The sequence below is a fragment of the Hemiscyllium ocellatum genome, unplaced genomic scaffold (assembly GCF_020745735.1).
Source record: "Hemiscyllium ocellatum isolate sHemOce1 unplaced genomic scaffold, sHemOce1.pat.X.cur. scaffold_1333_pat_ctg1, whole genome shotgun sequence".
Classification (NCBI taxonomy): Eukaryota; Metazoa; Chordata; class Chondrichthyes; order Orectolobiformes; family Hemiscylliidae; genus Hemiscyllium; species Hemiscyllium ocellatum.
The window spans coordinates 24,620-50,406 of NW_026867745.1; the positions used below are offsets into that span (position 1 = coordinate 24,620).

At 51.5% G+C, this 25,787-nt stretch overlaps 13 non-coding genes across 13 annotated transcripts; all 13 read right to left on the bottom strand.

Annotated features, from left to right (window-relative positions):
- Window positions 1–519: 519 nt before the first annotated feature.
- Window positions 520–711, bottom strand: LOC132809771 (U2 spliceosomal RNA). The gene has a single exon (XR_009642517.1). It is a non-coding gene; the product is annotated as a U2 spliceosomal RNA (small nuclear RNA).
- A 1,799-nt stretch (window positions 712–2,510) lies between these two features.
- LOC132809772 (U2 spliceosomal RNA) lies at window positions 2,511–2,702 on the bottom strand. Its single transcript, XR_009642518.1, has one exon. It is a non-coding gene; the product is annotated as a U2 spliceosomal RNA (small nuclear RNA).
- A 1,809-nt stretch (window positions 2,703–4,511) lies between these two features.
- Window positions 4,512–4,703, bottom strand: LOC132809774 (U2 spliceosomal RNA). Its single transcript, XR_009642520.1, has one exon. It is a non-coding gene; the product is annotated as a U2 spliceosomal RNA (small nuclear RNA).
- A 1,798-nt stretch (window positions 4,704–6,501) lies between these two features.
- On the bottom strand, window positions 6,502–6,693 carry LOC132809775 (U2 spliceosomal RNA). Its single transcript, XR_009642521.1, has one exon. It is a non-coding gene; the product is annotated as a U2 spliceosomal RNA (small nuclear RNA).
- Window positions 6,694–8,492: 1,799 nt separating this feature from the next.
- Window positions 8,493–8,684, bottom strand: LOC132809777 (U2 spliceosomal RNA). Its single transcript, XR_009642522.1, has one exon. It is a non-coding gene; the product is annotated as a U2 spliceosomal RNA (small nuclear RNA).
- A 1,799-nt stretch (window positions 8,685–10,483) lies between these two features.
- Window positions 10,484–10,675, bottom strand: LOC132809778 (U2 spliceosomal RNA). Its single transcript, XR_009642523.1, has one exon. It is a non-coding gene; the product is annotated as a U2 spliceosomal RNA (small nuclear RNA).
- A 1,799-nt stretch (window positions 10,676–12,474) lies between these two features.
- Window positions 12,475–12,666, bottom strand: LOC132809779 (U2 spliceosomal RNA). The gene has a single exon (XR_009642524.1). It is a non-coding gene; the product is annotated as a U2 spliceosomal RNA (small nuclear RNA).
- Window positions 12,667–14,465: 1,799 nt separating this feature from the next.
- LOC132809780 (U2 spliceosomal RNA) lies at window positions 14,466–14,657 on the bottom strand. The gene has a single exon (XR_009642525.1). It is a non-coding gene; the product is annotated as a U2 spliceosomal RNA (small nuclear RNA).
- Window positions 14,658–16,468: 1,811 nt separating this feature from the next.
- On the bottom strand, window positions 16,469–16,660 carry LOC132809781 (U2 spliceosomal RNA). The gene has a single exon (XR_009642527.1). It is a non-coding gene; the product is annotated as a U2 spliceosomal RNA (small nuclear RNA).
- Window positions 16,661–18,459: 1,799 nt separating this feature from the next.
- Window positions 18,460–18,651, bottom strand: LOC132809782 (U2 spliceosomal RNA). Its single transcript, XR_009642528.1, has one exon. It is a non-coding gene; the product is annotated as a U2 spliceosomal RNA (small nuclear RNA).
- A 1,797-nt stretch (window positions 18,652–20,448) lies between these two features.
- LOC132809783 (U2 spliceosomal RNA) lies at window positions 20,449–20,640 on the bottom strand. Its single transcript, XR_009642529.1, has one exon. It is a non-coding gene; the product is annotated as a U2 spliceosomal RNA (small nuclear RNA).
- A 1,809-nt stretch (window positions 20,641–22,449) lies between these two features.
- On the bottom strand, window positions 22,450–22,641 carry LOC132809784 (U2 spliceosomal RNA). The gene has a single exon (XR_009642530.1). It is a non-coding gene; the product is annotated as a U2 spliceosomal RNA (small nuclear RNA).
- Window positions 22,642–24,440: 1,799 nt separating this feature from the next.
- LOC132809786 (U2 spliceosomal RNA) lies at window positions 24,441–24,632 on the bottom strand. The gene has a single exon (XR_009642532.1). It is a non-coding gene; the product is annotated as a U2 spliceosomal RNA (small nuclear RNA).
- Between the last annotated feature and the right edge of the window lie 1,155 nt (window positions 24,633–25,787).

Consider the following 25,787-nt stretch of genomic DNA (forward strand, 5'->3'; position numbering starts at 1 on the left):
GGCGGGGGGGTTGGGAAGGGGCTGTGGGGGCTGATCTGATAGCCATTTGACATTGGCTGAGTCATGGGATCCCACAACCTGATTTGACTGTGTTAAAAATCCCACAACACCAGGTTTCAGCCCAACGGGGTTCTTTGAAATTACAGCAGTCACCCCACCCCCCGCCACCGCCGTACCATCGGTGGGATACGTTCCAAGAACGACCGCAGAAGCCCAAAACGGCAGACAAGGGCAAATCCATTCATTCAAATTGGCAAGTTACCTTCCTGGCAGGCCCCTGGTTCCAGAATGTTCCCTGTAGCACGTTGGGGTTACCCCTGTCCTGGCTTTCAGCGTGCTGCACCTTCATCAGGTAACTGCAGAGCAGGTTCATAAGACAGAAAACCCGTAACAAAAGACGATAGTTTCCTGCAACTGAAAAGACAATAGATGCAACAATCACTGACTGCCATCAACACGGCAAACTAGCAAAGGCAAGAGATTCACATTGCATTCACCTGCTTTTGAACTTGGGTAAGCGTTGGGTGCACCATTCCTGGAAACACTGCAATACCAGGCTGATACATGGAGAGGACAGAGCAAGCCCTTAAGCCATCTCCCTGCTCCAAAAATCCATTTAATACAAACACTCCCACCTTCGGGAGATATCAGCGATTAAACTGATAAGAACAGAAACTACACATATTCCAAGCCAAAAGGCCGAGAAGCGATAGCACATTAATACTCCAACGGTGGAGGTCATATTTGCCGACTATCCTTTCCATCAGTTTGATGATATTCAAAGTTCCTTTATTCCCTTACCGTCTACCTTCCTTCCAAGATATCCAACCAGACCGGAAGATCACTCTGCAGCAGTCGCTGTGCTTTCCCCGTGCTTTTCTGTCCATCTGTTACGTAGCCGCGTAGGTCGCGCTGACGACCAATCAGATGGCACGGGCCGGAGCCACCGCACGTCAGGTCGACTGCAGAGAGGTTTCTCCCGGTGATCGGGGACAGCGGCGGCGGCAGGGTCATTCATTCCCCCGGCATCTACAAGATTCACCAGAATTCCTCAGGCAGCACCTTGCAAACCCATGGCCAACGCAGCCTCGAAGGATGACGGCAGCAGATCCACGGGAACACCACCATTCGCAAGTTCTCCCCCCCGCCGAGGCACTCGCTGTCCTGAATTGCAAATATGTCCTTGTTCCTCCGGTGTTACCGGGTCAAAATCGGGAATCCCCGCCCAAACAGCATCGCGGGGCTACCGACAGCACTTGGACTGCAGCGGTTCGAGAGAGCAGCTCACCACCAGGCTGATCTCGGCATGGGCGAGAAATGTTGGCCTTGACGGAAAGATCCTATTCATTGCCTCCCCTTGTGTTGGTGTAGCTTGCCCATAAATGCCAATCATCGTTTCCCTCACGTACAGGATTCGCTCCTCGGCATTCCGCATCAATCCGAAAAGTTGCGAAAAGCGAATTACGTCCGTGCACCCTTTCTTTATCGTCCACTTTCAATATCCTCTCTACTTGTATCCGACTCTCTGTGGAGAATGGGGAGGGAGCTGATCTCCCCGTGTAAACATGTCACGCTGCAAGCGCGCCTCATCACCACCAGCAGCTCGATTCGACATCTCCGTTCACATTGCTGCAGATCGCTGACAACATTATAATCCGACCCAGTTGACAAACTGACAACTGTTTCGCTACTTGCACCGCAAATGATGACAAATCGTTCCAAATCGTACGGGTGGCACAGTGGATCAGTGGTTAGTACGGCTGCCTGGTGGCACCAGGGAGCTGAAGCCAGTTCCAGCCTTGGGCGATCGTCTGCGTGAATAATCTTTACGTACAGACGTAGCTACTAAAGCAGGTCGCTTCCGTACAGTAGTTTGCGAAGAAACAAACAGAGATGGGGGTTTCACTCTATTCAGGAAACAGACTAAAGACATTTCTTCCTTGTTCAAGAAAATATTAGGATAAATTTGTTGCCTCGGGGGTGGGGGGGGAGGCGGGGGGGTTGGGAAGGGGCTGTGGGGGCTGATCTGATAGCCATTTGACATTGGCTGAGTCATGGGATCCCACAACCTGATTTGACTGTGTTAAAAATCCCACAACACCAGGTTTCAGCCCAACGGGGTTCTTTGAAATTACAGCAGTCACCCCACCCCCCGCCACCGCCGTACCATCGGTGGGATACGTTCCAAGAACGACCGCAGAAGCCCAAAACGGCAGACAAGGGCAAATCCATTCATTCAAATTGGCAAGTTACCTTCCTGGCAGGCCCCTGGTTCCAGAATGTTCCCTGTAGCACGTTGGGGTTACCCCTGTCCTGGCTTTCAGCGTGCTGCACCTTCATCAGGTAACTGCAGAGCAGGTTCATAAGACAGAAAACCCGTAACAAAAGACGATAGTTTCCTGCAACTGAAAAGACAATAGATGCAACAATCACTGACTGCCATCAACACGGCAAACTAGCAAAGGCAAGAGATTCACATTGCATTCACCTGCTTTTGAACTTGGGTAAGCGTTGGGTGCACCATTCCTGGAAACACTGCAATACCAGGCTGATACATGGAGAGGACAGAGCAAGCCCTTAAGCCATCTCCCTGCTCCAAAAATCCATTTAATACAAACACTCCCACCTTCGGGAGATATCAGCGATTAAACTGATAAGAACAGAAACTACACATATTCCAAGCCAAAAGGCCGAGAAGCGATAGCACATTAATACTCCAACGGTGGAGGTCATATTTGCCGACTATCCTTTCCATCAGTTTGATGATATTCAAAGTTCCTTTATTCCCTTACCGTCTACCTTCCTTCCAAGATATCCAACCAGACCGGAAGATCACTCTGCAGCAGTCGCTGTGCTTTCCCCGTGCTTTTCTGTTACGTAGCCGCGTAGGTCGCGCTGACGACCAATCAGATGGCACGGGCCGGAGCCACCGCACGTCAGGTCGACTGCAGAGAGGTTTCTCCCGGTGATCGGGGACAGCGGCGGCGGCAGGGTCATTCATTCCCCCAGGGTCATTCATTCCCCCGGCATCTACAAGATTCACCAGAATTCCTCAGGCAGCACCTTGCAAACCCATGGCCAACGCAGCCTCGAAGGATGACGGCAGCAGATCCACGGGAACACCACCATTCGCAAGTTCTCCCCCCCGCCGAGGCACTCGCTGTCCTGAATTGCAAATATGTCCTTGTTCCTCCGGTGTTACCGGGTCAAAATCGGGAATCCCCGCCCAAACAGCATCGCGGGGCTACCGACAGCACTTGGACTGCAGCGGTTCGAGAGAGCAGCTCACCACCAGGCTGATCTCGGCATGGGCGAGAAATGTTGGCCTTGACGGAAAGATCCTATTCATTGCCTCCCCTTGTGTTGGTGTAGCTTGCCCATAAATGCCAATCATCGTTTCCCTCACGTACAGGATTCGCTCCTCGGCATTCCGCATCAATCCGAAAAGTTGCGAAAAGCGAATTACGTCCGTGCACCCTTTCTTTATCGTCCACTTTCAATATCCTCTCTACTTGTATCCGACTCTCTGTGGAGAATGGGGAGGGAGCTGATCTCCCCGTGTAAACATGTCACGCTGCAAGCGCGCCTCATCACCACCAGCAGCTCGATTCGACATCTCCGTTCACATTGCTGCAGATCGCTGACAACATTATAATCCGACCCAGTTGACAAACTGACAACTGTTTCGCTACTTGCACCGCAAATGATGACAAATCGTTCCAAATCGTACGGGTGGCACAGTGGATCAGTGGTTAGTACGGCTGCCTGGTGGCACCAGGGAGCTGAAGCCAGTTCCAGCCTTGGGCGATCGTCTGCGTGAATAATCTTTACGTACAGACGTAGCTACTAAAGCAGGTCGCTTCCGTACAGTAGTTTGCGAAGAAACAAACAGAGATGGGGGTTTCACTCTATTCAGGAAACAGACTAAAGACATTTCTTTCTTGTTCAAGAAAATATTAGGATAAATTTGTTGCCTCGGGGGTGGGGGGGGAGGCGGGGGGGTTGGGAAGGGGCTGTGGGGGCTGATCTGATAGCCATTTGACATTGGCTGAGTCATGGGATCCCACAACCTGATTTGACTGTGTTAAAAATCCCACAACACCAGGTTTCAGCCCAACGGGGTTCTTTGAAATTACAGCAGTCACCCCACCCCCCGCCACCGCCGTACCATCGGTGGGATACGTTCCAAGAACGACCGCAGAAGCCCAAAACGGCAGACAAGGGCAAATCCATTCATTAAAATTGGCAAGTTACCTTCCTGGCAGGCCCCTGGTTCCAGAATGTTCCCTGTAGCACGTTGGGGTTACCCCTGTCCTGGCTTTCAGCGTGCTGCACCTTCATCAGGTAACTGCAGAGCAGGTTCATAAGACAGAAAACCCGTAACAAAAGACGATAGTTTCCTGCAACTGAAAAGACAATAGATGCAACAATCACTGACTGCCATCAACACGGCAAACTAGCAAAGGCAAGAGATTCACATTGCATTCACCTGCTTTTGAACTTGGGTAAGCGTTGGGTGCACCATTCCTGGAAACACTGCAATACCAGGCTGATACATGGAGAGGACAGAGCAAGCCCTTAAGCCATCTCCCTGCTCCAAAAATCCATTTAATACAAACACTCCCACCTTCGGGAGATATCAGCGATTAAACTGATAAGAACAGAAACTACACATATTCCAAGCCAAAAGGCCGAGAAGCGATAGCACATTAATACTCCAACGGTGGAGGTCATATTTGCCGACTATCCTTTCCATCAGTTTGATGATATTCAAAGTTCCTTTATTCCCTTACCGTCTACCTTCCTTCCAAGATATCCAACCAGACCGGAAGATCACTCTGCAGCAGTCGCTGTGCTTTCCCCGTGCTTTTCTGTCCATCTGTTACGTAGCCGCGTAGGTCGCGCTGACGACCAATCAGATGGCACGGGCCGGAGCCACCGCACGTCAGGTCGACTGCAGAGAGGTTTCTCCCGGTGATCGGGGACAGCGGCGGCGGCAGGGTCATTCATTCCCCCGGCATCTACAAGATTCACCAGAATTCCTCAGGCAGCACCTTGCAAACCCATGGCCAACGCAGCCTCGAAGGATGACGGCAGCAGATCCACGGGAACACCACCATTCGCAAGTTCTCCCCCCCGCCGAGGCACTCGCTGTCCTGAATTGCAAATATGTCCTTGTTCCTCCGGTGTTACCGGGTCAAAATCGGGAATCCCCGCCCAAACAGCATCGCGGGGCTACCGACAGCACTTGGACTGCAGCGGTTCGAGAGAGCAGCTCACCACCAGGCTGATCTCGGCATGGGCGAGAAATGTTGGCCTTGACGGAAAGATCCTATTCATTGCCTCCCCTTGTGTTGGTGTAGCTTGCCCATAAATGCCAATCATCGTTTCCCTCACGTACAGGATTCGCTCCTCGGCATTCCGCATCAATCCGAAAAGTTGCGAAAAGCGAATTACGTCCGTGCACCCTTTCTTTATCGTCCACTTTCAATATCCTCTCTACTTGTATCCGACTCTCTGTGGAGAATGGGGAGGGAGCTGATCTCCCCGTGTAAACATGTCACGCTGCAAGCGCGCCTCATCACCACCAGCAGCTCGATTCGACATCTCCGTTCACATTGCTGCAGATCGCTGACAACATTATAATCCGACCCAGTTGACAAACTGACAACTGTTTCGCTACTTGCACCGCAAATGATGACAAATCGTTCCAAATCGTACGGGTGGCACAGTGGATCAGTGGTTAGTACGGCTGCCTGGTGGCACCAGGGAGCTGAAGCCAGTTCCAGCCTTGGGCGATCGTCTGCGTGAATAATCTTTACGTACAGACGTAGCTACTAAAGCAGGTCGCTTCCGTACAGTAGTTTGCGAAGAAACAAACAGAGATGGGGGTTTCACTCTATTCAGGAAACAGACTAAAGACATTTCTTCCTTGTTCAAGAAAATATTAGGATAAATTTGTTGCCTCGGGGTGGGGGGGGAGGCGGGGGGGTTGGGAAGGGGCTGTGGGGGCTGATCTGATAGCCATTTGACATTGGCTGAGTCATGGGATCCCACAACCTGATTTGACTGTGTTAAAAATCCCACAACACCAGGTTTCAGCCCAACGGGGTTCTTTGAAATTACAGCAGTCACCCCACCCCCCGCCACCGCCGTACCATCGGTGGGATACGTTCCAAGAACGACCGCAGAAGCCCAAAACGGCAGACAAGGGCAAATCCATTCATTCAAATTGGCAAGTTACCTTCCTGGCAGGCCCCTGGTTCCAGAATGTTCCCTGTAGCACGTTGGGGTTACCCCTGTCCTGGCTTTCAGCGTGCTGCACCTTCATCAGGTAACTGCAGAGCAGGTTCATAAGACAGAAAACCCGTAACAAAAGACGATAGTTTCCTGCAACTGAAAAGACAATAGATGCAACAATCACTGACTGCCATCAACACGGCAAACTAGCAAAGGCAAGAGATTCACATTGCATTCACCTGCTTTTGAACTTGGGTAAGCGTTGGGTGCACCATTCCTGGAAACACTGCAATACCAGGCTGATACATGGAGAGGACAGAGCAAGCCCTTAAGCCATCTCCCTGCTCCAAAAATCCATTTAATACAAACACTCCCACCTTCGGGAGATATCAGCGATTAAACTGATAAGAACAGAAACTACACATATTCCAAGCCAAAAGGCCGAGAAGCGATAGCACATTAATACTCCAACGGTGGAGGTCATATTTGCCGACTATCCTTTCCATCAGTTTGATGATATTCAAAGTTCCTTTATTCCCTTACCGTCTACCTTCCTTCCAAGATATCCAACCAGACCGGAAGATCACTCTGCAGCAGTCGCTGTGCTTTCCCCGTGCTTTTCTGTCCATCTGTTACGTAGCCGCGTAGGTCGCGCTGACGACCAATCAGATGGCACGGGCCGGAGCCACCGCACGTCAGGTCGACTGCAGAGAGGTTTCTCCCGGTGATCGGGGACAGCGGCGGCGGCAGGGTCATTCATTCCCCCGGCATCTACAAGATTCACCAGAATTCCTCAGGCAGCACCTTGCAAACCCATGGCCAACGCAGCCTCGAAGGATGACGGCAGCAGATCCACGGGAACACCACCATTCGCAAGTTCTCCCCCCCGCCGAGGCACTCGCTGTCCTGAATTGCAAATATGTCCTTGTTCCTCCGGTGTTACCGGGTCAAAATCGGGAATCCCCGCCCAAACAGCATCGCGGGGCTACCGACAGCACTTGGACTGCAGCGGTTCGAGAGAGCAGCTCACCACCAGGCTGATCTCGGCATGGGCGAGAAATGTTGGCCTTGACGGAAAGATCCTATTCATTGCCTCCCCTTGTGTTGGTGTAGCTTGCCCATAAATGCCAATCATCGTTTCCCTCACGTACAGGATTCGCTCCTCGGCATTCCGCATCAATCCGAAAAGTTGCGAAAAGCGAATTACGTCCGTGCACCCTTTCTTTATCGTCCACTTTCAATATCCTCTCTACTTGTATCCGACTCTCTGTGGAGAATGGGGAGGGAGCTGATCTCCCCGTGTAAACATGTCACGCTGCAAGCGCGCCTCATCACCACCAGCAGCTCGATTCGACATCTCCGTTCACATTGCTGCAGATCGCTGACAACATTATAATCCGACCCAGTTGACAAACTGACAACTGTTTCGCTACTTGCACCGCAAATGATGACAAATCGTTCCAAATCGTACGGGTGGCACAGTGGATCAGTGGTTAGTACGGCTGCCTGGTGGCACCAGGGAGCTGAAGCCAGTTCCAGCCTTGGGCGATCGTCTGCGTGAATAATCTTTACGTACAGACGTAGCTACTAAAGCAGGTCGCTTCCGTACAGTAGTTTGCGAAGAAACAAACAGAGATGGGGGTTTCACTCTATTCAGGAAACAGACTAAAGACATTTCTTCCTTGTTCAAGAAAATATTAGGATAAATTTGTTGCCTCGGGGGTGGGGGGGGAGGCGGGGGGGTTGGGAAGGGGCTGTGGGGGCTGATCTGATAGCCATTTGACATTGGCTGAGTCATGGGATCCCACAACCTGATTTGACTGTGTTAAAAATCCCACAACACCAGGTTTCAGCCCAACGGGGTTCTTTGAAATTACAGCAGTCACCCCACCCCCCGCCACCGCCGTACCATCGGTGGGATACGTTCCAAGAACGACCGCAGAAGCCCAAAACGGCAGACAAGGGCAAATCCATTCATTCAAATTGGCAAGTTACCTTCCTGGCAGGCCCCTGGTTCCAGAATGTTCCCTGTAGCACGTTGGGGTTACCCCTGTCCTGGCTTTCAGCGTGCTGCACCTTCATCAGGTAACTGCAGAGCAGGTTCATAAGACAGAAAACCCGTAACAAAAGACGATAGTTTCCTGCAACTGAAAAGACAATAGATGCAACAATCACTGACTGCCATCAACACGGCAAACTAGCAAAGGCAAGAGATTCACATTGCATTCACCTGCTTTTGAACTTGGGTAAGCGTTGGGTGCACCATTCCTGGAAACACTGCAATACCAGGCTGATACATGGAGAGGACAGAGCAAGCCCTTAAGCCATCTCCCTGCTCCAAAAATCCATTTAATACAAACACTCCCACCTTCGGGAGATATCAGCGATTAAACTGATAAGAACAGAAACTACACATATTCCAAGCCAAAAGGCCGAGAAGCGATAGCACATTAATACTCCAACGGTGGAGGTCATATTTGCCGACTATCCTTTCCATCAGTTTGATGATATTCAAAGTTCCTTTATTCCCTTACCGTCTACCTTCCTTCCAAGATATCCAACCAGACCGGAAGATCACTCTGCAGCAGTCGCTGTGCTTTCCCCGTGCTTTTCTGTCCATCTGTTACGTAGCCGCGTAGGTCGCGCTGACGACCAATCAGATGGCACGGGCCGGAGCCACCGCACGTCAGGTCGACTGCAGAGAGGTTTCTCCCGGTGATCGGGGACAGCGGCGGCGGCAGGGTCATTCATTCCCCCGGCATCTACAAGATTCACCAGAATTCCTCAGGCAGCACCTTGCAAACCCATGGCCAACGCAGCCTCGAAGGATGACGGCAGCAGATCCACGGGAACACCACCATTCGCAAGTTCTCCCCCCCGCCGAGGCACTCGCTGTCCTGAATTGCAAATATGTCCTTGTTCCTCCGGTGTTACCGGGTCAAAATCGGGAATCCCCGCCCAAACAGCATCGCGGGGCTACCGACAGCACTTGGACTGCAGCGGTTCGAGAGAGCAGCTCACCACCAGGCTGATCTCGGCATGGGCGAGAAATGTTGGCCTTGACGGAAAGATCCTATTCATTGCCTCCCCTTGTGTTGGTGTAGCTTGCCCATAAATGCCAATCATCGTTTCCCTCACGTACAGGATTCGCTCCTCGGCATTCCGCATCAATCCGAAAAGTTGCGAAAAGCGAATTACGTCCGTGCACCCTTTCTTTATCGTCCACTTTCAATATCCTCTCTACTTGTATCCGACTCTCTGTGGAGAATGGGGAGGGAGCTGATCTCCCCGTGTAAACATGTCACGCTGCAAGCGCGCCTCATCACCACCAGCAGCTCGATTCGACATCTCCGTTCACATTGCTGCAGATCGCTGACAACATTATAATCCGACCCAGTTGACAAACTGACAACTGTTTCGCTACTTGCACCGCAAATGATGACAAATCGTTCCAAATCGTACGGGTGGCACAGTGGATCAGTGGTTAGTACGGCTGCCTGGTGGCACCAGGGAGCTGAAGCCAGTTCCAGCCTTGGGCGATCGTCTGCGTGAATAATCTTTACGTACAGACGTAGCTACTAAAGCAGGTCGCTTCCGTACAGTAGTTTGCGAAGAAACAAACAGAGATGGGGGTTTCACTCTATTCAGGAAACAGACTAAAGACATTTCTTCCTTGTTCAAGAAAATATTAGGATAAATTTGTTGCCTCGGGGGTGGGGGGGGAGGCGGGGGGGTTGGGAAGGGGCTGTGGGGGCTGATCTGATAGCCATTTGACATTGGCTGAGTCATGGGATCCCACAACCTGATTTGACTGTGTTAAAAATCCCACAACACCAGGTTTCAGCCCAACGGGGTTCTTTGAAATTACAGCAGTCACCCCACCCCCCGCCACCGCCGTACCATCGGTGGGATACGTTCCAAGAACGACCGCAGAAGCCCAAAACGGCAGACAAGGGCAAATCCATTCATTCAAATTGGCAAGTTACCTTCCTGGCAGGCCCCTGGTTCCAGAATGTTCCCTGTAGCACGTTGGGGTTACCCCTGTCCTGGCTTTCAGCGTGCTGCACCTTCATCAGGTAACTGCAGAGCAGGTTCATAAGACAGAAAACCCGTAACAAAAGACGATAGTTTCCTGCAACTGAAAAGACAATAGATGCAACAATCACTGACTGCCATCAACACGGCAAACTAGCAAAGGCAAGAGATTCACATTGCATTCACCTGCTTTTGAACTTGGGTAAGCGTTGGGTGCACCATTCCTGGAAACACTGCAATACCAGGCTGATACATGGAGAGGACAGAGCAAGCCCTTAAGCCATCTCCCTGCTCCAAAAATCCATTTAATACAAACACTCCCACCTTCGGGAGATATCAGCGATTAAACTGATAAGAACAGAAACTACACATATTCCAAGCCAAAAGGCCGAGAAGCGATAGCACATTAATACTCCAACGGTGGAGGTCATATTTGCCGACTATCCTTTCCATCAGTTTGATGATATTCAAAGTTCCTTTATTCCCTTACCGTCTACCTTCCTTCCAAGATATCCAACCAGACCGGAAGATCACTCTGCAGCAGTCGCTGTGCTTTCCCCGTGCTTTTCTGTCCATCTGTTACGTAGCCGCGTAGGTCGCGCTGACGACCAATCAGATGGCACGGGCCGGAGCCACCGCACGTCAGGTCGACTGCAGAGAGGTTTCTCCCGGTGATCGGGGACAGCGGCGGCGGCAGGGTCATTCATTCCCCCGGCATCTACAAGATTCACCAGAATTCCTCAGGCAGCACCTTGCAAACCCATGGCCAACGCAGCCTCGAAGGATGACGGCAGCAGATCCACGGGAACACCACCATTCGCAAGTTCTCCCCCCCGCCGAGGCACTCGCTGTCCTGAATTGCAAATATGTCCTTGTTCCTCCGGTGTTACCGGGTCAAAATCGGGAATCCCCGCCCAAACAGCATCGCGGGGCTACCGACAGCACTTGGACTGCAGCGGTTCGAGAGAGCAGCTCACCACCAGGCTGATCTCGGCATGGGCGAGAAATGTTGGCCTTGACGGAAAGATCCTATTCATTGCCTCCCCTTGTGTTGGTGTAGCTTGCCCATAAATGCCAATCATCGTTTCCCTCACGTACAGGATTCGCTCCTCGGCATTCCGCATCAATCCGAAAAGTTGCGAAAAGCGAATTACGTCCGTGCACCCTTTCTTTATCGTCCACTTTCAATATCCTCTCTACTTGTATCCGACTCTCTGTGGAGAATGGGGAGGGAGCTGATCTCCCCGTGTAAACATGTCACGCTGCAAGCGCGCCTCATCACCACCAGCAGCTCGATTCGACATCTCCGTTCACATTGCTGCAGATCGCTGACAACATTATAATCCGACCCAGTTGACAAACTGACAACTGTTTCGCTACTTGCACCGCAAATGATGACAAATCGTTCCAAATCGTACGGGTGGCACAGTGGATCAGTGGTTAGTACGGCTGCCTGGTGGCACCAGGGAGCTGAAGCCAGTTCCAGCCTTGGGCGATCGTCTGCGTGAATAATCTTTACGTACAGACGTAGCTACTAAAGCAGGTCGCTTCCGTACAGTAGTTTGCGAAGAAACAAACAGAGATGGGGGTTTCACTCTATTCAGGAAACAGACTAAAGACATTTCTTCCTTGTTCAAGAAAATATTAGGATAAATTTGTTGCCTCGGGGGTGGGGGGGGAGGCGGGGGGGTTGGGAAGGGGCTGTGGGGGCTGATCTGATAGCCATTTGACATTGGCTGAGTCATGGGATCCCACAACCTGATTTGACTGTGTTAAAAATCCCACAACACCAGGTTTCAGCCCAACGGGGTTCTTTGAAATTACAGCAGTCACCCCACCCCCCGCCACCGCCGTACCATCGGTGGGATACGTTCCAAGAACGACCGCAGAAGCCCAAAACGGCAGACAAGGGCAAATCCATTCATTCAAATTGGCAAGTTACCTTCCTGGCAGGCCCCTGGTTCCAGAATGTTCCCTGTAGCACGTTGGGGTTACCCCTGTCCTGGCTTTCAGCGTGCTGCACCTTCATCAGGTAACTGCAGAGCAGGTTCATAAGACAGAAAACCCGTAACAAAAGACGATAGTTTCCTGCAACTGAAAAGACAATAGATGCAACAATCACTGACTGCCATCAACACGGCAAACTAGCAAAGGCAAGAGATTCACATTGCATTCACCTGCTTTTGAACTTGGGTAAGCGTTGGGTGCACCATTCCTGGAAACACTGCAATACCAGGCTGATACATGGAGAGGACAGAGCAAGCCCTTAAGCCATCTCCCTGCTCCAAAAATCCATTTAATACAAACACTCCCACCTTCGGGAGATATCAGCGATTAAACTGATAAGAACAGAAACTACACATATTCCAAGCCAAAAGGCCGAGAAGCGATAGCACATTAATACTCCAACGGTGGAGGTCATATTTGCCGACTATCCTTTCCATCAGTTTGATGATATTCAAAGTTCCTTTATTCCCTTACCGTCTACCTTCCTTCCAAGATATCCAACCAGACCGGAAGATCACTCTGCAGCAGTCGCTGTGCTTTCCCCGTGCTTTTCTGTCCATCTGTTACGTAGCCGCGTAGGTCGCGCTGACGACCAATCAGATGGCACGGGCCGGAGCCACCGCACGTCAGGTCGACTGCAGAGAGGTTTCTCCCGGTGATCGGGGACAGCGGCGGCGGCAGGGTCATTCATTCCCCCGGCATCTACAAGATTCACCAGAATTCCTCAGGCAGCACCTTGCAAACCCATGGCCAACGCAGCCTCGAAGGATGACGGCAGCAGATCCACGGGAACACCACCATTCGCAAGTTCTCCCCCCCGCCGAGGCACTCGCTGTCCTGAATTGCAAATATGTCCTTGTTCCTCCGGTGTTACCGGGTCAAAATCGGGAATCCCCGCCCAAACAGCATCGCGGGGCTACCGACAGCACTTGGACTGCAGCGGTTCGAGAGAGCAGCTCACCACCAGGCTGATCTCGGCATGGGCGAGAAATGTTGGCCTTGACGGAAAGATCCTATTCATTGCCTCCCCTTGTGTTGGTGTAGCTTGCCCATAAATGCCAATCATCGTTTCCCTCACGTACAGGATTCGCTCCTCGGCATTCCGCATCAATCCGAAAAGTTGCGAAAAGCGAATTACGTCCGTGCACCCTTTCTTTATCGTCCACTTTCAATATCCTCTCTACTTGTATCCGACTCTCTGTGGAGAATGGGGAGGGAGCTGATCTCCCCGTGTAAACATGTCACGCTGCAAGCGCGCCTCATCACCACCAGCAGCTCGATTCGACATCTCCGTTCACATTGCTGCAGATCGCTGACAACATTATAATCCGACCCAGTTGACAAACTGACAACTGTTTCGCTACTTGCACCGCAAATGATGACAAATCGTTCCAAATCGTACGGGTGGCACAGTGGATCAGTGGTTAGTACGGCTGCCTGGTGGCACCAGGGAGCTGAAGCCAGTTCCAGCCTTGGGCGATCGTCTGCGTGAATAATCTTTACGTACAGACGTAGCTACTAAAGCAGGTCGCTTCCGTACAGTAGTTTGCGAAGAAACAAACAGAGATGGGGGTTTCACTCTATTCAGGAAACAGACTAAAGACATTTCTTCCTTGTTCAAGAAAATATTAGGATAAATTTGTTGCCTCGGGGGTGGGGGGGGAGGCGGGGGGGTTGGGAAGGGGCTGTGGGGGCTGATCTGATAGCCATTTGACATTGGCTGAGTCATGGGATCCCACAACCTGATTTGACTGTGTTAAAAATCCCACAACACCAGGTTTCAGCCCAACGGGGTTCTTTGAAATTACAGCAGTCACCCCACCCCCCGCCACCGCCGTACCATCGGTGGGATACGTTCCAAGAACGACCGCAGAAGCCCAAAACGGCAGACAAGGGCAAATCCATTCATTCAAATTGGCAAGTTACCTTCCTGGCAGGCCCCTGGTTCCAGAATGTTCCCTGTAGCACGTTGGGGTTACCCCTGTCCTGGCTTTCAGCGTGCTGCACCTTCATCAGGTAACTGCAGAGCAGGTTCATAAGACAGAAAACCCGTAACAAAAGACGATAGTTTCCTGCAACTGAAAAGACAATAGATGCAACAATCACTGACTGCCATCAACACGGCAAACTAGCAAAGGCAAGAGATTCACATTGCATTCACCTGCTTTTGAACTTGGGTAAGCGTTGGGTGCACCATTCCTGGAAACACTGCAATACCAGGCTGATACATGGAGAGGACAGAGCAAGCCCTTAAGCCATCTCCCTGCTCCAAAAATCCATTTAATACAAACACTCCCACCTTCGGGAGATATCAGCGATTAAACTGATAAGAACAGAAACTACACATATTCCAAGCCAAAAGGCCGAGAAGCGATAGCACATTAATACTCCAACGGTGGAGGTCATATTTGCCGACTATCCTTTCCATCAGTTTGATGATATTCAAAGTTCCTTTATTCCCTTACCGTCTACCTTCCTTCCAAGATATCCAACCAGACCGGAAGATCACTCTGCAGCAGTCGCTGTGCTTTCCCCGTGCTTTTCTGTTACGTAGCCGCGTAGGTCGCGCTGACGACCAATCAGATGGCACGGGCCGGAGCCACCGCACGTCAGGTCGACTGCAGAGAGGTTTCTCCCGGTGATCGGGGACAGCGGCGGCGGCAGGGTCATTCATTCCCCCGGCAGGGTCATTCATTCCCCCGGCATCTACAAGATTCACCAGAATTCCTCAGGCAGCACCTTGCAAACCCATGGCCAACGCAGCCTCGAAGGATGACGGCAGCAGATCCACGGGAACACCACCATTCGCAAGTTCTCCCCCCCGCCGAGGCACTCGCTGTCCTGAATTGCAAATATGTCCTTGTTCCTCCGGTGTTACCGGGTCAAAATCGGGAATCCCCGCCCAAACAGCATCGCGGGGCTACCGACAGCACTTGGACTGCAGCGGTTCGAGAGAGCAGCTCACCACCAGGCTGATCTCGGCATGGGCGAGAAATGTTGGCCTTGACGGAAAGATCCTATTCATTGCCTCCCCTTGTGTTGGTGTAGCTTGCCCATAAATGCCAATCATCGTTTCCCTCACGTACAGGATTCGCTCCTCGGCATTCCGCATCAATCCGAAAAGTTGCGAAAAGCGAATTACGTCCGTGCACCCTTTCTTTATCGTCCACTTTCAATATCCTCTCTACTTGTATCCGACTCTCTGTGGAGAATGGGGAGGGAGCTGATCTCCCCGTGTAAACATGTCACGCTGCAAGCGCGCCTCATCACCACCAGCAGCTCGATTCGACATCTCCGTTCACATTGCTGCAGATCGCTGACAACATTATAATCCGACCCAGTTGACAAACTGACAACTGTTTCGCTACTTGCACCGCAAATGATGACAAATCGTTCCAAATCGTACGGGTGGCACAGTGGATCAGTGGTTAGTACGGCTGCCTGGTGGCACCAGGGAGCTGAAGCCAGTTCCAGCCTTGGGCGATCGTCTGCGTGAATAATCTTTACGTACAGACGTAGCTACTAAAGCAGGTCGCTTCCGTACAGTAGTTTGCGAAGAAACAAACAGAGATGGGGGTTTCACTCTATTCAGGAAACAGACTAAAGACATTTCTTTCTTGTTCAAGAAAATATTAGGATAAATTTGTTGCCTCGGGGTGGGGGGGGAGGCGGGGGGGTTGGGAAGGGGCTGTGGGGGCTGATCTGATAGCCATTTGACATTGGCTGAGTCATGGGATCCCACAACCTGATTTGACTGTGTTAAAAATCCCACAACACCAGGTTTCAGCCCAACGGGGTTCTTTGAAATTACAGCAGTCACCCCACCCCCCGCCACCGCCGTACCATCGGTGGGATACGTTCCAAGAACGACCGCAGAAGCCCAAAACGGCAGACAAGGGCAAATCCATTCATTCAAATTGGCAAGTTACCTTCCTGGCAGGCCCCTGGTTCCAGAATGTTCCCTGTAGCACGTTGGGGTTACCCCTGTCCTGGCTTTCAGCGTGCTGCACCTTCATCAGGTAACTGCAGAGCAGGTTCATAAGACAGAAAACCCGTAACAAAAGACGATAGTTTCCTGCAACTGAAAAGACAATAGATGCAACAATCACTGACTGCCATCAACACGGCAAACTAGCAAAGGCAAGAGATTCACATTGCATTCACCTGCTTTTGAACTTGGGTAAGCGTTGGGTGCACCATTCCTGGAAACACTGCAATACCAGGCTGATACATGGAGAGGACAGAGCAAGCCCTTAAGCCATCTCCCTGCTCCAAAAATCCATTTAATACAAACACTCCCACCTTCGGGAGATATCAGCGATTAAACTGATAAGAACAGAAACTACACATATTCCAAGCCAAAAGGCCGAGAAGCGATAGCACATTAATACTCCAACGGTGGAGGTCATATTTGCCGACTATCCTTTCCATCAGTTTGATGATATTCAAAGTTCCTTTATTCCCTTACCGTCTACCTTCCTTCCAAGATATCCAACCAGACCGGAAGATCACTCTGCAGCAGTCGCTGTGCTTTCCCCGTGCTTTTCTGTCCATCTGTTACGTAGCCGCGTAGGTCGCGCTGACGACCAATCAGATGGCACGGGCCGGAGCCACCGCACGTCAGGTCGACTGCAGAGAGGTTTCTCCCGGTGATCGGGGACAGCGGCGGCGGCAGGGTCATTCATTCCCCCGGCATCTACAAGATTCACCAGAATTCCTCAGGCAGCACCTTGCAAACCCATGGCCAACGCAGCCTCGAAGGATGACGGCAGCAGATCCACGGGAACACCACCATTCGCAAGTTCTCCCCCCCGCCGAGGCACTCGCTGTCCTGAATTGCAAATATGTCCTTGTTCCTCCGGTGTTACCGGGTCAAAATCGGGAATCCCCGCCCAAACAGCATCGCGGGGCTACCGACAGCACTTGGACTGCAGCGGTTCGAGAGAGCAGCTCACCACCAGGCTGATCTCGGCATGGGCGAGAAATGTTGGCCTTGACGGAAAGATCCTATTCATTGCCTCCCCTTGTGTTGGTGTAGCTTGCCCATAAATGCCAATCATCGTTTCCCTCACGTACAGGATTCGCTCCTCGGCATTCCGCATCAATCCGAAAAGTTGCGAAAAGCGAATTACGTCCGTGCACCCTTTCTTTATCGTCCACTTTCAATATCCTCTCTACTTGTATCCGACTCTCTGTGGAGAATGGGGAGGGAGCTGATCTCCCCGTGTAAACATGTCACGCTGCAAGCGCGCCTCATCACCACCAGCAGCTCGATTCGACATCTCCGTTCACATTGCTGCAGATCGCTGACAACATTATAATCCGACCCAGTTGACAAACTGACAACTGTTTCGCTACTTGCACCGCAAATGATGACAAATCGTTCCAAATCGTACGGGTGGCACAGTGGATCAGTGGTTAGTACGGCTGCCTGGTGGCACCAGGGAGCTGAAGCCAGTTCCAGCCTTGGGCGATCGTCTGCGTGAATAATCTTTACGTACAGACGTAGCTACTAAAGCAGGTCGCTTCCGTACAGTAGTTTGCGAAGAAACAAACAGAGATGGGGGTTTCACTCTATTCAGGAAACAGACTAAAGACATTTCTTCCTTGTTCAAGAAAATATTAGGATAAATTTGTTGCCTCGGGGGTGGGGGGGGAGGCGGGGGGGTTGGGAAGGGGCTGTGGGGGCTGATCTGATAGCCATTTGACATTGGCTGAGTCATGGGATCCCACAACCTGATTTGACTGTGTTAAAAATCCCACAACACCAGGTTTCAGCCCAACGGGGTTCTTTGAAATTACAGCAGTCACCCCACCCCCCGCCACCGCCGTACCATCGGTGGGATACGTTCCAAGAACGACCGCAGAAGCCCAAAACGGCAGACAAGGGCAAATCCATTCATTCAAATTGGCAAGTTACCTTCCTGGCAGGCCCCTGGTTCCAGAATGTTCCCTGTAGCACGTTGGGGTTACCCCTGTCCTGGCTTTCAGCGTGCTGCACCTTCATCAGGTAACTGCAGAGCAGGTTCATAAGACAGAAAACCCGTAACAAAAGACGATAGTTTCCTGCAACTGAAAAGACAATAGATGCAACAATCACTGACTGCCATCAACACGGCAAACTAGCAAAGGCAAGAGATTCACATTGCATTCACCTGCTTTTGAACTTGGGTAAGCGTTGGGTGCACCATTCCTGGAAACACTGCAATACCAGGCTGATACATGGAGAGGACAGAGCAAGCCCTTAAGCCATCTCCCTGCTCCAAAAATCCATTTAATACAAACACTCCCACCTTCGGGAGATATCAGCGATTAAACTGATAAGAACAGAAACTACACATATTCCAAGCCAAAAGGCCGAGAAGCGATAGCACATTAATACTCCAACGGTGGAGGTCATATTTGCCGACTATCCTTTCCATCAGTTTGATGATATTCAAAGTTCCTTTATTCCCTTACCGTCTACCTTCCTTCCAAGATATCCAACCAGACCGGAAGATCACTCTGCAGCAGTCGCTGTGCTTTCCCCGTGCTTTTCTGTCCATCTGTTACGTAGCCGCGTAGGTCGCGCTGACGACCAATCAGATGGCACGGGCCGGAGCCACCGCACGTCAGGTCGACTGCAGAGAGGTTTCTCCCGGTGATCGGGGACAGCGGCGGCGGCAGGGTCATTCATTCCCCCGGCATCTACAAGATTCACCAGAATTCCTCAGGCAGCACCTTGCAAACCCATGGCCAACGCAGCCTCGAAGGATGACGGCAGCAGATCCACGGGAACACCACCATTCGCAAGTTCTCCCCCCCCGAGGCACTCGCTGTCCTGAATTGCAAATATGTCCTTGTTCCTCCGGTGTTACCGGGTCAAAATCGGGAATCCCCGCCCAAACAGCATCGCGGGGCTACCGACAGCACTTGGACTGCAGCGGTTCGAGAGAGCAGCTCACCACCAGGCTGATCTCGGCATGGGCGAGAAATGTTGGCCTTGACGGAAAGATCCTATTCATTGCCTCCCCTTGTGTTGGTGTAGCTTGCCCATAAATGCCAATCATCGTTTCCCTCACGTACAGGATTCGCTCCTCGGCATTCCGCATCAATCCGAAAAGTTGCGAAAAGCGAATTACGTCCGTGCACCCTTTCTTTATCGTCCACTTTCAATATCCTCTCTACTTGTATCCGACTCTCTGTGGAGAATGGGGAGGGAGCTGATCTCCCCGTGTAAACATGTCACGCTGCAAGCGCGCCTCATCACCACCAGCAGCTCGATTCGACATCTCCGTTCACATTGCTGCAGATCGCTGACAACATTATAATCCGACCCAGTTGACAAACTGACAACTGTTTCGCTACTTGCACCGCAAATGATGACAAATCGTTCCAAATCGTACGGGTGGCACAGTGGATCAGTGGTTAGTACGGCTGCCTGGTGGCACCAGGGAGCTGAAGCCAGTTCCAGCCTTGGGCGATCGTCTGCGTGAATAATCTTTACGTACAGACGTAGCTACTAAAGCAGGTCGCTTCCGTACAGTAGTTTGCGAAGAAACAAACAGAGATGGGGGTTTCACTCTATTCAGGAAACAGACTAAAGACATTTCTTCCTTGTTCAAGAAAATATTAGGATAAATTTGTTGCCTCGGGGGTGGGGGGGGAGGCGGGGGGGTTGGGAAGGGGCTGTGGGGGCTGATCTGATAGCCATTTGACATTGGCTGAGTCATGGGATCCCACAACCTGATTTGACTGTGTTAAAAATCCCACAACACCAGGTTTCAGCCCAACGGGGTTCTTTGAAATTACAGCAGTCACCCCACCCCCCGCCACCGCCGTACCATCGGTGGGATACGTTCCAAGAACGACCGCAGAAGCCCAAAACGGCAGACAAGGGCAAATCCATTCATTCAAATTGGCAAGTTACCTTCCTGGCAGGCCCCTGGTTCCAGAATGTTCCCTGTAGCACGTTGGGGTTACCCCTGTCCTGGCTTTCAGCGTGCTGCACCTTCATCAGGTAACTGCAGAGCAGGTTCATAAGACAGAAAACCCGTAACAAAAGACGATAGTTTCCTGCAACTGAAAAGACAATAGATGCAACAATCACTGACTGCCATCAACACGGCAAACTAGCAAAGGCAAGAGATTCACATTGCATTCACCTGCTTTTGAACTTGGGTAAGCGTTGGGTGCACCATTCCTGGAAACACTGCAATACCAGGCTGATACATGGAGAGGACAGAGCAAGCCCTTAAGCCATCTCCCTGCTCCAAAAATCCATTTAATACAAACACTCCCACCTTCGGGAGATATCAGCGATTAAACTGATAAGAACAGAAACTACACATATTCCAAGCCAAAAGGCCGAGAAGCGATAGCACATTAATACTCCAACGGTGGAGGTCATATTTGCCGACTATCCTTTCCATCAGTTTGATGATATTCAAAGTTCCTTTATTCCCTTACCGTCTACCTTCCTTCCAAGATATCCAACCAGACCGGAAGATCACTCTGCAGCAGTCGCTGTGCTTTCCCCGTGCTTTTCTGTTACGTAGCCGCGTAGGTCGCGCTGACGACCAATCAGATGGCACGGGCCGGAGCCACCGCACGTCAGGTCGACTGCAGAGAGGTTTCTCCCGGTGATCGGGGACAGCGGCGGCGGCAGGGTCATTCATTCCCCCAGGGTCATTCATTCCCCCGGCATCTACAAGATTCACCAGAATTCCTCAGGCAGCACCTTGCAAACCCATGGCCAACGCAGCCTCGAAGGATGACGGCAGCAGATCCACGGGAACACCACCATTCGCAAGTTCTCCCCCCCGCCGAGGCACTCGCTGTCCTGAATTGCAAATATGTCCTTGTTCCTCCGGTGTTACCGGGTCAAAATCGGGAATCCCCGCCCAAACAGCATCGCGGGGCTACCGACAGCACTTGGACTGCAGCGGTTCGAGAGAGCAGCTCACCACCAGGCTGATCTCGGCATGGGCGAGAAATGTTGGCCTTGACGGAAAGATCCTATTCATTGCCTCCCCTTGTGTTGGTGTAGCTTGCCCATAAATGCCAATCATCGTTTCCCTCACGTACAGGATTCGCTCCTCGGCATTCCGCATCAATCCGAAAAGTTGCGAAAAGCGAATTACGTCCGTGCACCCTTTCTTTATCGTCCACTTTCAATATCCTCTCTACTTGTATCCGACTCTCTGTGGAGAATGGGGAGGGAGCTGATCTCCCCGTGTAAACATGTCACGCTGCAAGCGCGCCTCATCACCACCAGCAGCTCGATTCGACATCTCCGTTCACATTGCTGCAGATCGCTGACAACATTATAATCCGACCCAGTTGACAAACTGACAACTGTTTCGCTACTTGCACCGCAAATGATGACAAATCGTTCCAAATCGTACGGGTGGCACAGTGGATCAGTGGTTAGTACGGCTGCCTGGTGGCACCAGGGAGCTGAAGCCAGTTCCAGCCTTGGGCGATCGTCTGCGTGAATAATCTTTACGTACAGACGTAGCTACTAAAGCAGGTCGCTTCCGTACAGTAGTTTGCGAAGAAACAAACAGAGATGGGGGTTTCACTCTATTCAGGAAACAGACTAAAGACATTTCTTCCTTGTTCAAGAAAATATTAGGATAAATTTGTTGCCTCGGGGTTGGGGGGGGAGGCGGGGGGGTTGGGAAGGGGCTGTGGGGGCTGATCTGATAGCCATTTGACATTGGCTGAGTCATGGGATCCCACAACCTGATTTGACTGTGTTAAAAATCCCACAACACCAGGTTTCAGCCCAACGGGGTTCTTTGAAATTACAGCAGTCACCCCACCCCCCGCCACCGCCGTACCATCGGTGGGATACGTTCCAAGAACGACCGCAGAAGCCCAAAACGGCAGACAAGGGCAAATCCATTCATTCAAATTGGCAAGTTACCTTCCTGGCAGGCCCCTGGTTCCAGAATGTTCCCTGTAGCACGTTGGGGTTACCCCTGTCCTGGCTTTCAGCGTGCTGCACCTTCATCAGGTAACTGCAGAGCAGGTTCATAAGACAGAAAACCCGTAACAAAAGACGATAGTTTCCTGCAACTGAAAAGACAATAGATGCAACAATCACTGACTGCCATCAACACGGCAAACTAGCAAAGGCAAGAGATTCACATTGCATTCACCTGCTTTTGAACTTGGGTAAGCGTTGGGTGCACCATTCCTGGAAACACTGCAATACCAGGCTGATACATGGAGAGGACAGAGCAAGCCCTTAAGCCATCTCCCTGCTCCAAAAATCCATTTAATACAAACACTCCCACCTTCGGGAGATATCAGCGATTAAACTGATAAGAACAGAAACTACACATATTCCAAGCCAAAAGGCCGAGAAGCGATAGCACATTAATACTCCAACGGTGGAGGTCATATTTGCCGACTATCCTTTCCATCAGTTTGATGATATTCAAAGTTCCTTTATTCCCTTACCGTCTACCTTCCTTCCAAGATATCCAACCAGACCGGAAGATCACTCTGCAGCAGTCGCTGTGCTTTCCCCGTGCTTTTCTGTCCATCTGTTACGTAGCCGCGTAGGTCGCGCTGACGACCAATCAGATGGCACGGGCCGGAGCCACCGCACGTCAGGTCGACTGCAGAGAGGTTTCTCCCGGTGATCGGGGACAGCGGCGGCGGCAGGGTCATTCATTCCCCCGGCATCTACAAGATTCACCAGAATTCCTCAGGCAGCACCTTGCAAACCCATGGCCAACGCAGCCTCGAAGGATGACGGCAGCAGATCCACGGGAACACCACCATTCGCAAGTTCTCCCCCCCGCCGAGGCACTCGCTGTCCTGAATTGCAAATATGTCCTTGTTCCTCCGGTGTTACCGGGTCAAAATCGGGAATCCCCGCCCAAACAGCATCGCGGGGCTACCGACAGCACTTGGACTGCAGCGGTTCGAGAGAGCAGCTCACCACCAGGCTGATCTCGGCATGGGCGAGAAATGTTGGCCTTGACGGAAAGATCCTATTCATTGCCTCCCCTTGTGTTGGTGTAGCTTGCCCATAAATGCCAATCATCGTTTCCCTCACGTACAGGATTCGCTCCTCGGCATTCCGCATCAATCCGAAAAGTTGCGAAAAGCGAATTACGTCCGTGCACCCTTTCTTTATCGTCCACTTTCAATATCCTCTCTACTTGTATCCGACTCTCTGTGGAGAATGGGGAGGGAGCTGATCTCCCCGTGTAAACATGTCACGCTGCAAGCGCGCCTCATCACCACCAGCAGCTCGATTCGACATCTCCGTTCACATTGCTGCAGATCGCTGACAACATTATAATCCGACCCAGTTGACAAACTGACAACTGTTTCGCTACTTGCACCGCAAATGATGACAAATCGTTCCAAATCGTACGGGTGGCACAGTGGATCAGTGGTTAGTACGGCTGCCTGGTGGCACCAGGGAGCTGAAGCCAGTTCCAGCCTTGGGCGATCGTCTGCGTGAATAATCTTTACGTACAGACGTAGCTACTAAAGCAGGTCGCTTCCGTACAGTAGTTTGCGAAGAAACAAACAGAGATGGGGGTTTCACTCTATTCAGGAAACAGACTAAAGACATTTCTTCCTTGTTCAAGAAAATATTAGGATAAATTTGTTGCCTCGGGGGTGGGGGGGGAGGCGGGGGGGTTGGGAAGGGGCTGTGGGGGCTGATCTGATAGCCATTTGACATTGGCTGAGTCATGGGATCCCACAACCTGATTTGACTGTGTTAAAAATCCCACAACACCAGGTTTCAGCCCAACGGGGTTCTTTGAAATTACAGCAGTCACCCCACCCCCCGCCACCGCCGTACCATCGGTGGGATACGTTCCAAGAACGACCGCAGAAGCCCAAAACGGCAGACAAGGGCAAATCCATTCATTCAAATTGGCAAGTTACCTTCCTGGCAGGCCCCTGGTTCCAGAATGTTCCCTGTAGCACGTTGGGGTTACCCCTGTCCTGGCTTTCAGCGTGCTGCACCTTCATCAGGTAACTGCAGAGCAGGTTCATAAGACAGAAAACCCGTAACAAAAGACGATAGTTTCCTGCAACTGAAAAGACAATAGATGCAACAATCACTGACTGCCATCAACACGGCAAACTAGCAAAGGCAAGAGATTCACATTGCATTCACCTGCTTTTGAACTTGGGTAAGCGTTGGGTGCACCATTCCTGGAAACACTGCAATACCAGGCTGATACATGGAGAGGACAGAGCAAGCCCTTAAGCCATCTCCCTGCTCCAAAAATCCATTTAATACAAACACTCCCACCTTCGGGAGATATCAGCGATTAAACTGATAAGAACAGAAACTACACATATTCCAAGCCAAAAGGCCGAGAAGCGATAGCACATTAATACTCCAACGGTGGAGGTCATATTTGCCGACTATCCTTTCCATCAGTTTGATGATATTCAAAGTTCCTTTATTCCCTTACCGTCTACCTTCCTTCCAAGATATCCAACCAGACCGGAAGATCACTCTGCAGCAGTCGCTGTGCTTTCCCCGTGCTTTTCTGTCCATCTGTTACGTAGCCGCGTAGGTCGCGCTGACGACCAATCAGATGGCACGGGCCGGAGCCACCGCACGTCAGGTCGACTGCAGAGAGGTTTCTCCCGGTGATCGGGGACAGCGGCGGCGGCAGGGTCATTCATTCCCCCGGCATCTACAAGATTCACCAGAATTCCTCAGGCAGCACCTTGCAAACCCATGGCCAACGCAGCCTCGAAGGATGACGGCAGCAGATCCACGGGAACACCACCATTCGCAAGTTCTCCCCCCCGCCGAGGCACTCGCTGTCCTGAATTGCAAATATGTCCTTGTTCCTCCGGTGTTACCGGGTCAAAATCGGGAATCCCCGCCCAAACAGCATCGCGGGGCTACCGACAGCACTTGGACTGCAGCGGTTCGAGAGAGCAGCTCACCACCAGGCTGATCTCGGCATGGGCGAGAAATGTTGGCCTTGACGGAAAGATCCTATTCATTGCCTCCCCTTGTGTTGGTGTAGCTTGCCCATAAATGCCAATCATCGTTTCCCTCACGTACAGGATTCGCTCCTCGGCATTCCGCATCAATCCGAAAAGTTGCGAAAAGCGAATTACGTCCGTGCACCCTTTCTTTATCGTCCACTTTCAATATCCTCTCTACTTGTATCCGACTCTCTGTGGAGAATGGGGAGGGAGCTGATCTCCCCGTGTAAACATGTCACGCTGCAAGCGCGCCTCATCACCACCAGCAGCTCGATTCGACATCTCCGTTCACATTGCTGCAGATCGCTGACAACATTATAATCCGACCCAGTTGACAAACTGACAACTGTTTCGCTACTTGCACCGCAAATGATGACAAATCGTTCCAAATCGTACGGGTGGCACAGTGGATCAGTGGTTAGTACGGCTGCCTGGTGGCACCAGGGAGCTGAAGCCAGTTCCAGCCTTGGGCGATCGTCTGCGTGAATAATCTTTACGTACAGACGTAGCTACTAAAGCAGGTCGCTTCCGTA